Source organism: Triturus cristatus, chromosome 4_1 (genome assembly GCF_964204655.1).
Source record: "Triturus cristatus chromosome 4_1, aTriCri1.1, whole genome shotgun sequence".
NCBI classification, from domain to species: Eukaryota; Metazoa; Chordata; class Amphibia; order Caudata; family Salamandridae; genus Triturus; species Triturus cristatus.
In genome coordinates, this window is record NC_140585.1 from 639608429 (window position 1) to 639620951 (window position 12523).

Consider the following 12523-nt stretch of genomic DNA (forward strand, 5'->3'; position numbering starts at 1 on the left):
AAGCCTTGTTGCAAAATCATCCTGTACCCTCAACTTTTTCAGACGGATTCTGGTGGTAACTGAGTCTGACTAACCAGTCCTAGAGCCAGTGCTATGTTAAAAGACACTTAGAATACAGTGAAAACATCTACATACACTAGGGAACATTATGCGTTGGGGTCCCCCTGTGATTAGCATGACCTCCTCTGTAAGCCCCTAGTATATAATAGGGCATGGGGATTAAAACTACCTCTTAAAACAGGCCACAGGGCGTTTTTGCACACGTTAACTCAGGCCCCGTCCCCTCCCTTCACCACTGTGTAAACACGCCCTGTGTCCGTTTTTAGTTGGGAGATTAAGTTCATTTGAATCCTAATGGTCCCTAGGGTCCAACTAGCCCACTAGGTACCTCCAGTAAGTGCCACAGAGCTGCGTTGCAGAGAGGTGTAAAAAGTGGCACGGCCTGGACCACCTCTCCGCAATACAGCTCAGTGGCGCTTACTGTAAGCACTTGGTGGGCTACTTAGCCCCCAGGGGCCCTCAGTATTGAAGGGAAATTATATCCCCAATTTAAAACGTGCCATAGTGCGTGTTTGCACACGTCACCTCAGGCCCCGTCCCCTCCCTTCACCACTGTGTAAACGTGCCCTGTGGCTGTTCTAAGTTGAGAGATTAAGTCCCCTTGAATCCTAAGGGTCCCTAGGGTCAAACTAGACCACTAGGTACCTCCAGTAAGCGCCACAGAGCTGCGTTGCAGAGAGGTGTAAAAAGGGGCTTGGCCTCAGAACACCTGTCTGCAGCGCAGCTCCCTGGCGCATACTGGAGATGCCTGTTGGGGGCGCGTTTGCAGAGTTATGCATGGAGGGGGCATGGCCTCCGGCACGATGCCAGTCTTTTATTTATTTTAATTTTTTAAGAAGGGGGGCTGTGTGGTTCCCCTTCTTATTCTAATTTATTAGCCCTGATGACCCCATCCCCCAGGGCCTGTCTCCTAATTATATTTTTTTGACCCCAATCCCCAGGGCCGGCCACTGTTTTTTAATATTTTAAAAAAATATATATTTATAGACACACCTAGGACATGCTGGACAAACCGTACGTACCTATCACCATGACGATTTGCGTGATATTCATTGAAAGGCGACTATGCATACAATGAATCCACGTGGAATGTATTTACACCACTAGTGAAGCTCTGACATGTCTGATGCCCTACCGTGCCTAATCCCGGTAGACACCCTTGTCGTTTATTTATACAAACATGGGTAGCTATTGACGGGCACATTCAATACACATGCACACCAAGCCATTCAAAGGGGATTCGACAAAAATTCTACCAAAACTATGCAAGAAACCCCCCTCACGGTTAATAAAACACACATCCACTGCCCGATGTGTAATACTTTTTATTTTACGCTCTGGAAAGGGGACGAACATCACTTGAGAGTCACAGCGCGCTCCTGACAGAGCCCAATGCTGTGTTACACCCACCATTGCCTGCCGAGTGCTACACACCTCTGTGTTGTATTCCACTAGCTAGTGCATATGCTATGACACTCTCTAGCCCATGTGCACTGTAACACCACCCCGTGAATATGTCATGCCACACTTGTCTTCGCACGGGTTATATTGCCCCATCTAACGTGCCTTCCTCGATGCCTATTTTATAACGCACAGTGCTATGCCATACATATTACAATCTGGGATCAATATCTTTGTCACAGTGCATATGCAACGTTACACTCCCCAGCACATATTTTATATTACAACTTCAGAGACTAGTTAGGTTACACAACACTGCCCTGTGCATATTACACTCCAAGGCGCATATCGCATAGCACTCGCTAGTGCCTGTGCTATCTCGCGCTCTCCAATGAATCTGTCATTGCGCACAATGTATTGCATATTATATTTCACGCTCGGTTCATCTTATATCACACTTTTTGGTTCATAGTTTATACCATACACTATATCTAGGTTTCATTTTCAATCGTGCTCTCAGGACTATGTTCTATATAACACTGTGTTCACCTACCCTTTTCATGGGCATTACATTTTGCGATAGGGGGTGGAGGGTCAGGGGGTGTTTCTGCCAAGTGAGCCCGGAGTCACAGTCACAAACGTCCTCTTCTTCCTGAATAAAAGTGAGATTATGCTGCATACTTGTTCATATTTTAAGTAGTTCGCACAGACACAATGTTTTAAAAACAATAAAGTTCCTAATACCCGCCTTCTCTGAACAGTTAGCTTGCTGCCCCATCCCCCTCCTCCCTATCCTCTGTTGTGTGAATCCATGGACTAGCCTCCTCCCTCCTGCCATGCATGGTCTGATGTGCTGCCACTGCCCTCAATTTAGTATGATGTACCAGTCCACTCCTCCTGCCCTCCATTGCCCAATTCTATGCCCCATCATTGACCTCCTGCTTAAACTCTGTGCTTAGCTTGCTGCCCCTATTCTCCTTCCCCCTGCCCTCCGATGTCTTTGTGCATGCCCCTGCTCCATCCTTTTTGCCCACCATGTTCCATGGACCTGCCACTCCTATCTACTCTGAGTGTTCTGTTGAGCTGCCACTCCCCTCCCACCTGCCTAGCATTGTCAGATGACTGTAACCTGTCCCTGCCACCTCCACCCTGCCTGTCCACATGCCATGCCCCTATCCTCTTCCTCCTGTCCTACATGGTCCATTGTACTGCCACACCCTTCTGCCCTCCCTGGTCTGTTGTGCTGCAATTGCTCCTCCTGCCTGCTCCGTGTGGTCTGTTGTGAGGCCCCTTCCCCTGAATTTTCTTGTCTGTGCACAGGTCCTGACCCTCCCTTCTATCCTCCATCGTCCTTTGTGCATGCCCCTGCACCCTCCTTCTTGCCCATCATAGCCATTGTGCTGCCACTAACCCTCCCACTTGCCATGCATGGTCTTCTGTGCTGCCATGGCCCCTCCCACCTTCCCTGTGTGGTCAGTTAGCTGCCCCTGACCCCCTCCCACCTTCCCTCCATGGTCTGTGTGTATGCCATCACAGTCTCACTGTTGCTCTTCATGGTGTGTCTTGCTTCTAGTGCCCATCCTGCCTGACCTCCATGGCTATCTTGCTGCTCCTGCCCTGCCCCCTTGCCCCCAGCCCTCTGTTTACATGTGCAGACCCCTACTCCCTCCCTCCTGGCTTGTCTGTTCCATTGTAATGCCCCTGATCCATCCCTCCTGCCCTTTATGGTCTGTTATGCTGCAGCTTTCTCTCCTGTCTGTTCATTATGGTCAGCTAGCTACCATTGCCTCTTGCCCCTCTGTTCTCTGTTGTCCATGTGCATGGTCCTGTCCCCTCCCTCTTGCTTTCTATGGATTGTTGTGCTGCACTCCCGTCCTGCATGCCCTGTGTGGTGTATTGTGCTGCTGCAAACCCTGATGCCTGCCCTGCAGGGTCAGTTTGGTGCACCTCTCCATGTCCCTCCTGTCCTCTGTTATCCAAGTCCATGTCCCTACCCCATTTCCTTCCATGATCCAATGTACCATACTTGCGAACATTTTGAACTTGGTAAGAGGGAGATTTTGAAAACAAAATGGGGTATTGATTTTCCCCTTTGAGTTACATTGAAAAAGAGGAGATTGTAGACAGGAGACAGATCAAATAAAGCCCATTTGAGCTTAAAAACATTGGACGTTTCCCGGCTGAATCGGGTCTGTTGGCATGTATGGTTGTACTACCATTGCCTCTTCCTTCTGCCCACAATGGTCTATTACATTGCCACAACCTCTCTTGCAAGTCCTGTATTGTTGGTTTGTTGCCCCTGCCCCCCTTTCCACTGCCCTCCATAGTCTGTTGTGCTTCCACGGCCCTTCCTGCCTGCTCAGTGTGGTTAAATTGTTGCCTTTGCACCCTCCTACCTGCCTTCAATTTTCAGAGTCCGTGCCCCTGGCCTCTGCCTCTCAACAGTATCCTAATGAACAACTAGATTGCTAACATTCTATATTTATTACAAAAGTGTGGAACACCTGACATCATCTTGATGTAATCAAAACTGTAATACCTAGAGCATTTCCTTTAGAAATTACATATATGAGAGGGTCTTATTGGCATCAAAATTATGGTTAGTGCTCTAAAAGACTAAAATAAGGACATATTTTCTGAGTTTTCAAATAGCGACAAAGCACTTTTAAATTATTTGTTATCTTTATGTTTTTTTATCCAGTTGACCACTTGATTAAATGTTGCACTTAGGGGAGAGGATGTGGTGTTACTTCCAGAACTGCAGACTTTGCAACTGGGGAACCAGTTTGAAGTTTCTGCTTCAGCTCGACATTCTGTGATTCTGGTCAAATCACTTAGTCTCCCCATGTCTACAACCAACATGAATTTGTTCTTGCGTGATGTAACCAATGCTCATGTAAAGCACTCCAATACCTGACAAGTCTGCACTATATAACACTGCAAAAACACAAAATAATAATAATAAGTGTTTTGCACACTTCTGTCATTGGGCTATATTTGGGCTACATCTGGGTGATTTTGGGCTACATTTGGGCTCTTTTGTCTCTGGTGGCCATCTTAGGAGACTTATTTGTTATGAAGTTTCCTAATTTCCTCATTTACTGCAGTCTCCTCAGTAGGAAATACTTTCAGTTTTTTACTTTGAATCCATCAAGAAGGCATTCAGATGTGTCACACATTTGCCATAAATGTAGAATGTTAGCACTCTTTTTGCTCATTAGATCACTGTAGTAAAGCTACTGCTCATCAGGGAAAACTGCTGCTGGTATTTCAGTCTGCATGTCAGAATTTTTTAATGAAATAGAAGAGGATTTGAGAAGTCACTCAAAATGTGCCCTAATTTTTCTTTCTGCAGCACTAATCATACTTTTTATGGAAAAATGAACCCCCTCATTTTGTTCCTTTTTAAATTAAATGTTTTAAGAGTTACCACTTTAATCCAAGCAAGATGGCTTCAGGTGTGCCATATGTTTAACATAAGTAGGACTGTTAGCGCTCTAGTAGTTCTTTGGAGCACTCTGGGAAGCTGCAGTAGAACACAAAGGAATCAACTGACAGTCTCTGCCCTTGTTGGATGTACATGTTTTACTGAGAATGTCAGACTTCATTCTCACATGACTGAGAAAGATAATGTGAATTTACAGAAAATAAGCTCTCAGTTTAGCCTATAGATCACCTTCCAAACCTCTGTGGTAAAATCATGAGAACATATTTTTCTCTCAATCATGATATCCCAGCAGAAGGCTTTTTCACATGGTGAAATCACCTTAGAACATACCACAATTCCTAAAATGAGTATGGTACCATCAACAAATGATTTATAATGTAACTAAAGTCTTAAAACCTTCTATTAACTGCAATGCTTTTTAATGAGGTGCTATCATGTATATTGGTCCCAAGATGGCTGCCAACACTTCTTGGATGACCGCCAGTAGATAATATATATATATCTATATATATATATATATATATATAATTAATTATTCAAAGGTGTGTCAGCTTGTGAAACTCAGTGTTGAGCCTTTGAGAAATGAGCAAGGAGCTCTGAAATGCATCAGGCTGAAACTTTATTGGAATGCAGGTTGCAGTTTTTGTTGAAATAAAGGCTTTCACAAGCAAGCTGCTGTTCGAGTGCATCCTTGCTCTAGGGGCAACTTGTGGAACTGTGTTTATCTCGGCAGCCCAGCCGTGGAGGATTGCACCACCCTGACATTTAAGGGGGCCACGAGGTTGGAATCATGCCAGAACCTTAAAGTGGAACAGCAGCATTTTAAATTGAAAAACGAACTTGCACTCTGAGGCCCATTGGAGGGCTGAAAATCTGCAACAACCTGAGAGACACAGCACCCATTTGGGCAGGTATTTTTTGGCACACACTACAGATCCCAGAAGGCAAAGCTCATCAGAGGGCGGGGAATTAATTATTCAAAGGTGTGTCAGCTTGTGAAACTCAGTGTTGAGCCTTTGAGAAAGGAGCAAGGAGCTCTGAAATGCATCAGGCTGAAACTTTATTGGAATGCAGGTTGCAGTTTTTGTTGAAATAAAGGCTTTCACGAGCAAGCTGCTGTTCGAGTGCATCCTTGCTCTAGGGGCAACTTGTGGAACTACTATATATATATATATGTTTTTCGAAATTAAAGGAGGCATATGTGTAGCTGCAGCTTCCTGAGGTGGACAATTCATTTTAAGCAAGCAATGGCATCCGAGGAAGGCACGGAGTGCCGAAATGCATAATGCCGTTTGTTTTTCGAAATTAAAGGAGGCAGTTCTGAACTTACCTGTGTGGACTCACGTCTTTCCTACCGGAGAGGTTCGTTTGGTTGGATGTTTTGTGCGTGGCCACTCGCACTCAAGTCCCCACCCCCAAGAGTTCGGCGGACCGTGGCAACTGTTGGTGCATCTCAAGGCGCTCGAGAACACGCCGAACCGCCGCAATTCACATCGTAACGCGAGGCCAGAGGACTGGGTGGTTATTGTATCGCGGCGCCCTTGCCTACTTAGGCGATGGCACACCTGCACGATGTGACTACTGTTGGCGGGGTGAAGGTCAGCGGAACGAGCATCCAGAAAACTACTAGGACCACAATTCCAAGAGAGCTGCAGTCACCGCCCACTGGGGTAAGGACTTCCATATGTGTAGCTGCAGCTTCCTGAGGTGGACAATTCATTTTAAGCAAGCAATGGCATCCGAGGAAGGCACGGAGTGCCGAAATGCATAATGCCGTTTGTTTTTCGAAATTAAAGGAGGCAGTTCTGAACTTACCTGTGTGGGCTCACGTCTTTCCTACCGGAGAGGTTCGTTTGGTTGGATGTTTTGTGCGTGGCCACTCGCACTCAAGTCCCCACCCCCAAGAGTTCGGCGGACCGTGGCAACTGTTGGTGCATCTCAAGGCGCTTGAGAACACGCCGAACCACCGCAATTCACATCGTAACGCGAGGCCAGAGGACTGGGTGGTTATTGTATCGCGGCGCCCTTGCCTACTTAGGCGATGGCACACCTGCACGATGTGACTACTGTTGGCGGGGTGAAGGTCAGCGGAACGAGCATCCAGAAAACTACTAGGACCACAATTCCAAGAGAGCTGCAGTCACCGCCCACTGGGGTAAGGACTTCCATATGTGTAGCTGCAGCTTCCTGAGGTGGACAATTCATTTTAAGCAAGCAATGGCATCCGAGGAAGGCACGGAGTGCCGAAATGCATAATGCCGTTTGTTTTTCGAAATTAAAGGAGGCAGTTCTGAACTTACCTGTGTGGGCTCACGTCTTTCCTACCGGAGAGGTTCGTTTGGTTGGATGTTTTGTGCGTGGCCACTCGCACTCAAGTCCCCACCCCCAAGAGTTCGGCGGACCGTGGCAACTGTTGGTGCATCTCAAGGCGCTTGAGAACACGCCGAACCGCCGCAATTCACATCGTAACGCGAGGCCAGAGGACTGGGTGGTTATTGTATCGCGGCGCCCTTGCCTACTTAGGCGATGGCACACCTGCACGATGTGACTACTGTTGGCGGGGTGAAGGTCAGCGGAACGAGCATCCAGAAAACTACTAGGACCACAATTCCAAGAGAGCTGCAGTCACCGCCCACTGGGGTAAGGACTTCCATATGTGTAGCTGCAGCTTCCTGAGGTGGACAATTCATTTTAAGCAAGCAATGGCATCCGAGGAAGGCACGGAGTGCCGAAATGCATAATGCCGTTTGTTTTTCGAAATTAAAGGAGGCAGTTCTGAACTTACCTGTGTGGGCTCACGTCTTTCCTACCGGAGAGGTTCGTTTGGTTGGATGTTTTGTGCGTGGCCACTCGCACTCAAGTCCCCACCCCCAAGAGTTTGGCGGACCGTGGCAACTGTTGGTGCATCTCAAGGCGCTTGAGAACACGCCGAACCGCCGCAATTCACATCGTAACGCGAGGCCAGAGGACTGGGTGGTTATTGTATCGCGGCGCCCTTGCCTACTTAGGCGATGGCACACCTGCACGATGTGACTACTGTTGGCGGGGTGAAGGTCAGCGGAACGAGCATCCAGAAAACTACTAGGACCACAATTCCAAGAGAGCTGCAGTCACCGCCCACTGGGGTAAGGACTTCCACATGTGTAGCTGCAGCTTCCTGAGGTGGACAATTCATTTTAAGCAAGCAATGGCATCCGAGGAAGGCACGGAGTGCCGAAATGCATAATGCCATTTGTTTTTCGAAATTAAAGGAGGCAGTTCTGAACTTACCTGTGTGGGCTCACGTCTTTCCTACCGGAGAGGTTCGTTTGGTTGGATATATATATATATATATATATATATATATATATATATATATATATATATATATTCAGTGAAAAAAACATAGGTTTCACACACGTTATAGTTAGCTGGACATTTCACTCGTAAAAAACCAATGAAATATCCCCGTTATAGTTAGTTAAGCTAACTATAACTCGCGAGCCCGCAATCCACTGCTGATGACATCACATATTACATCACTCATGACATGGTCAGTGACATCACTCATGACATCACTGATGACATCTCAAATGACATCACTGATGACATCATCCAGTGAATGTGTGTTTTTCTGAAAATTAAATATGTTTTATATATCTCAAGGTCGATGGAGGAATAAATGAGTATATAAGTGTCTAAATGGATGATTTGTTTTTGAAAAATTGTTTGTATTACTGACTGGTTAAGTGTATCTTATTGAATACATGGCTAAGTGAGTAATGTTTAAATGTGTAAATACCTGTATCAGTCTCTCACTTTGTGTATAAGTGGCTGCATGGGTTGGTGAGCAGCAACATGAGTGTCTATATAGGTTATTAGTTGGTTTTTTGAGTATCAGTATGAGTGTCTGAGTGTCTGTATGGTTCAGTGGGGGGTATTACGTAGTGCATAAGTGCATGAATGAGTAACTCACTGTTTGTATGTGTTGAAGACAGCATATGTGCAGGACTGTATGGGTGGAAGAGTGTGTGTATGGGTGTGTTAGTGAGTGAATGGCTGTCTCAATAGTGTCTCTATGAGTAACTACATATGTTTTAAACTAGTATATGTGACTATTGGTGTATATAAGTGAGTGTATGTGAGAGTGAGAGATTGAAAGAGTTCCTGTATGAATAAGTATGTGTTTCAATAAGTGATTGTTTAAAAGACTAAGTATGTGTAAGTTTCCGTAGAAGTAAGTGTGGTGGTGTGTGTATAACTGTATATGCAAGTAAATGGATGTTTGATTCTTTATTAGCATGAGTAACTATGTGTGTGAGTAACTCTATGGATGAGTGGCATTGTGTTACAGGATGTTTAGGTGTATGAGTACATATGATGTGTGAGTACACGAATGAGTGACTGTACAGGACTGTTGGTGAATAAGTGGATGTTTATGTGGATCTTAGAATTATTGAAGAGGTTGTTGTAATTGGTATTGGTATGTCCATTTTTTTGAAAATTTCAGTCTCTATTTTTGAATGTGTGTATCAAAGGTTATATTAGGGTGAGAGGAGGTCTGCCACTCTATCACATGGATGATGTCATCAGTGATGTCATCAGTGATGTCATTTGAGATGTCATCAGTGATGTCATGAGTGATTTCACTGACCATGTCATGAGTGATGTAATATGTGATGTCATCAGCAGTGGATTGCGGGCGCGCGAGTTATAGTTAGCTTAACTAACTATAACGGGGAAATTTCATTGGTTTTTTACGAGTGAAATGTCCAGCTAACTATAACGTGTGTGAAACCTATGGTTTTTTCACTGAATTTGCAAGGTTTTTTAAATGCTAATTCCTAACTATAACATGTGTGAAACCTATGGTTTTTTCAGTGAATTTGCAAGGTTTTTTAAATGCTAATTTCTAACTATAACGTGTGTGAAACCCATGGTTTTTTCAGTGAATTTGTATGGTTTTTTAAATGCTAATTCTTAGCTATAACATATGTGATTCCCATATTTTTTTTTATTGATTTTTTATGATTTTTTTTTTATAAATTCTTATATTAAATGTGTTTTTTAAAAAAAAAACAAGTTTTTTATTAACTTTTTATTCTCTTAAAACACTATGTTTTTTTCTTAAAAATCTGCAATATTTCAAGTTTTCTTTTTTTTTTTTTTACCAAACAGGTAAGATATATTAGTATAACTTTGAAAATATATATTTTTTTTTTTTAGTGCACGTACGGTAAGCTTACGGTAAGCGTACGGTTTACGCAATGTCCGTAATTTATCTACGCTGTTTGCGTATAGTTACGCAATTTGCGTAGCCGCGCGTACTGCGCGTGGGGCGCGTACGCGTGTACGCTACATGCGCACGTTACGCGGAAGTGTTGGGGAGTGACTGTTATGCGCATGCGCGCGAGCGCGTGTCTTTTTTACGCGCATGCGTACTTTTGCCGTAAGCGTACCGTAAGCGCACCGTAAGCGTACGGTTGGTCATTTGATCATGAAACACAACTTTAGATTGGTTGAAACTACTTTCAGTTCTAGAACTCTCCTACACCACACCCATTCCCCTCATTTCTGCTTGTGATCCCTTAGGAGAAGGAGCTGGGTTGTCTTTGTGATACGATGGCAGAACAGCAGAGCTCTTCTGAGAATGAGGCTAGCAGCACTACCTTGAGGCAGAGAAGGAGGAAAGAAAAGACCTCTTTCATATGGGAGTATTTTACTTTTCCAGAGGACAAGAAAAAGGTAAATGCACCCTTGTAAGCTGTGTGGCCGTGTACTTTCAAGAGGGAATCCCAACAAGAAGTATTCCTTCAGGAATCACACCATGTTGAGACACCTTAAAGATGTACACAGAAGGACACATGCTCGACATACTGAAGGTAACCCTTCAGTAAGTCAACCAAGCACATCCACAGCAGCTCAGCCTGGTCCATCATCTGCAGGGCCGAGTCCTTCTTCTGCAGGTCAGGTGAGCCCTTCATCTGTGGTGGGAGCATCTCCTTTTTCTTCTCCTCTGGAAACCAACCATCGTTTTTTGAGGGTTGAAATACGGTGCGCCACTTGTCATGATCTAATTTGTCATAGGGAGACCAGTGTTTCCCTAGTGAACAATAAAATAGATCAGCACATTTGTCGTAGAGACTAATATTCCCACTCTTTCTTTCCTCTGTCCCTGCATGAACACAACGGCTCTTTTAAGAGCCAACCTTACCTTTCATCTATTTTTTATATATGTTTTTGAAACTTTTTTTTGATTTTTTTTTACCGTACGCGTTACGGTACGCGTAATTTTTTTTTTTTTTTTTTAAAAACACTAAAAATCAATTATCACATTACAAGGTCCTTGAGAGACTACAATGAAAAACTGAAAATGTGATTGTGGAGAAGTGGAAAAAAGGGACCTTGAAATTTTTGACTTACCATACCCACTCAAGAAATTATTTATTAATTTAAATGTAATTTTAATTGCTTTAAAAATGGTTCTAGTTGTCGAAAATTTTCTATCTCAATCTGAAAAAAAAGAAAAAAGTATTAATATTTAATAAAACATTTCATAATACAGTACACATATTTACATATTTTTCAAAAAAAAAATTTGCCTTTTTTTTGCTGTTTTCAGAATATATTGCATTTCACTATAAATTGTGAAAGCAATTGCATTCATCATTTAACAGCGGGCAAAAAAAAAATTAACAATCTCAAAGATTGTTTTAAAAAAGCCCACAATCTCTTTTTGCATAAACATAACTTTATAGAAATGATTAATATTCTTAAAAAATATCATCTAATATCAATACTTATTTCTTTAAAATACCGTCTGACATTTTTGTTTCAGAAGTATAATCACAAAAATATATCTTCAATAACTCCACAATACATCTGATTCCATTTCCTTTAGGCCAAATAGTAATTTTAAAATTCTTTTTTGATTAAATTTCCAATGGTAATTCAATAAAAATCTAAAGTTTAAATTGTACAGATCTCACCGATTGTCTGTAACATTTTGGTTTCCGAAAGATTAATTAAAAATTAAATAAGTCCACAATAGAATTGTTTACCTTTCCGCATGGCCAAATAGTAATTTAAAAAATCTTTTTGGAATAAATTTCCAATGGCAATCCAATAACATTCCAAAATTTAAATTGTGCAGATGTTACCGATTTTTTCTAAATTTTTGGTTTTACAAAGTTTCATTAAAAATTGAAAAAGTCCACATTACAATTGGTTACCTTTCCATTAGGCCAAATGATAATTTGTAAAATCATTTTTTTTGAAAATTCCAATGGTAATCCAATAAAATGGTAAATTTGTTTTGTACAGTTCTTGCCAAGTCTCTCTAAAATTTTGGTTTCAGGAAGATTAGATAGGAATTTGCTAAATCAAACGGCAAACGTTGCTTAAAAATCAATTGGGAATCATTATACAGTGTCCAGCCTTTTTCACATTTAAGATAAACTGTGTAATGACCAGAAGTTACAGTAGGTCCATCATGGAAAATTATTGCAACTGTTTCAAAAGTTTTTCCTGAAATTGATAATTGCTGTCCTGTAAACTTCTTTATTAAAGTATCTAATTTTGAACCATCAGCTTTACAGCGTTGCATCATTAAAATTACATACTGTCCGTATTCTT